The sequence below is a fragment of the Notolepis coatsorum genome (genome assembly GCF_963971535.1).
Source record: "Notolepis coatsorum genome assembly, chromosome: 1".
Lineage (NCBI taxonomy): Eukaryota > Metazoa > Chordata > Actinopteri > Aulopiformes > Paralepididae > Notolepis > Notolepis coatsorum.
In genome coordinates this window covers 91,579,824-91,582,323 of record NC_140165.1, presented here as the reverse complement: position 1 = coordinate 91,582,323, position 2,500 = coordinate 91,579,824, and positions in this window count along the sequence as shown.

Below are 2,500 nucleotides of genomic sequence, written 5' to 3'. Positions count from 1 at the left end.
AACTTTACTTTGAGAAGTGGGGGGGCGGCTACGTGGTGCAGTGGGCAAGGCGCTCACCACGAATACTGGAGACTGGGCTCAAACAGGTGCGCCTCCCTGTTCGAGCCCAGCGCTCCACATTGCTTTCAGTTTAGCTGGTCGTCCGCACTAATACACATTGGCAGTATTAGGGGGAGGGAAACTGATGGGTGGGGATCGGGCGTTGTGGACAGCGACTCCTACAGGTCGGTTGGTGCGCCCAGTAGAATCAGGAAGCGACGGGGGCGGGGCCCCTCCAAAGCCCAGACCCTGACGCTGAAAGATCTAGCCGCGCAGGTGGAAAGATGCGACTGCTGTTACCTCAAGTATCGGAGGGGACTCGTGCTATGTATGACTTAGTCCACATTGCAGCCGGCTTGTGGGAGGCATGAAACAGCGTTCAAAGACAGGGGAGGGTTGAATTGGATGATACGAAAATTGGGATGGGAGAAAAATAGAAAATGGGAGAAAAAGTGGATGAAAAAAGTGGGTGGGGGGGGGGGGGGGGGGGGGAAGGGGTACACAGTTATTATGGGATGGTAAATATGTGCGTGCAATTGATTTTTTTCGTGCGTGTGAAGAACGCACACGCGTGAAGCTCAAATCATACCTACGACGATTTCCATTTAATCATCCTTTTTTTCATTAGCCATACTCCTCTCGACATGTCATTGCACAAACGCACACATCACAGAAAAATACTTGCATATTAATTAACCTTATATAATGTTATTTTTCGGACTGTAAAAAGTGAGAGGGACCAAAACAAGATTTTGAAAAGTGAGGGGGACATGTCCCCCCTTTCCCTAGTGGACATTTCGCCCCTGCTTGGTGGATCCACATCGTCAGTCGGTCTAAAAGTTTCCCGTCTGTGTTACGTTCCACCCGGTCCTGTCTTCGTCCCCCCTCGCATTCCTGGACTTATCCCTGCACCTCACCTCCCCTCTCCTTCCATTGGACAGTTTCCCTCACATCCCACACTCATTCATGGTCCTCTTCCTCCTCCATTGCTGGACAATTCCCATCATTACCCCTTGGTCTCAATATACTTGTATGTCTGGTTAAATTATCCATGTTTCTGAATGTTCTCCCCATCTTGTTATCTCTCCCAGTGTACCTGTTGCCCTTTGTTTTCCCTTGTCTGGTTTAGGTTCTTGTTTCTTGTCTTTAGTGTTATTTTCCCAGTGTGTTTAGTCTTGTCTTGTGTTGTTATTTAGTCTTACTCTAGTCTTGTCGTTCTGTTCCCATCCCACGTGTGTCTCGTTTCCAATCAACCTGTTATGTTGGAAGAATCAGACAACACGTAGTTTCAGCATGTCGGTGTTTACTCAACTCAAGACACCTGCATTGTAACGTACACCAGAACATCAACGTCAACGTCACGTTCGGCCATATGCCGTAACGTGAAACTCAACAGAATAACACGACACTGTCGCAATAGTTAGAACACTAGTTAAAGTGCTGGCACTCGCTAGAGTACCAGACGTAACATTTCCCCCCCCTTCACTCAACCTAGGAGTGATACTCAGTCTCAAAGTCATTCAGGTGTGCAGGCCTGTTGCGCGCTCGGAGTGGGCGGGGCCCGGGCACTGCAACAGCCAACGGCGGAGGTCCTGCAGCCTCAGGCTGAGCCGCGGGTGCTGGGGCTGCAACATCATCAAATTGTCTGTCCTGCAGAGCTATAGCCGCGGGTGCTGGGGCTGCAACGTCATTGAATCGTCTGTCCTGCAGAGCTACAGCCGCGGGCACACCCTGTCCCGGGGCAGCGGGAGCCTGCACCCTGCGCAGTCGGCCAGCATGCCAATGCGTCCCATCAGCCAGCCTGAATGAGGCCGGGCCAAGCTGCTGTCTGACCTGGACCGGGTCAGACCAGAATGACCGGAGCTTGTTGTCCCGGTGGGGTCGCCGAATCCTGACCCAGTCTGAGACGGCGATGGTAGGTGGTCTCGCATGTCGGGTCCTGTCAAAACGGTCCTTCATCCGGCGCTGGCGTGCGTTGACTGTGGCTTGAAGCGGGTGGGCTGGAGCCTGAGCCGGAGTAGGGCGCAGCCTGTCCAGGGGCAGCTGAAACTCGCGCCCTAGCATGAGGGAGGCTGGGGAGACGCCTGTGGTGGCATGTTGAGTGGCCCTGTAGTGCAGGAGCGTCTGTTGGAGACCGTTGATGAATGTGCACCCTTGTGCCAGGTGGGCCCTGATGCCATTCTTCAGGGATTGGTTCAGCCGTTCCACCCCCCCGTTCGCAGCCGGCTTGTAGAACGACGTGCGGATATGACGTATCCCCTTACCCCCCAGGTAGGAGGCCAGTTCGTGAGAGATAATTTGGGGCCCATTGTCTGTCGTGATCCTCTTGGGCAGGCCCCAGCGTGTGAACAGGGACTCGAGAATCTCAATCAGCACCCCGGCTGTGACCGAGCCCACGGGCGCCACCTCAGGCCACTTGGAGTGGAGGTCGTAGATCACAACAAGGAAACGCTGGTGATGC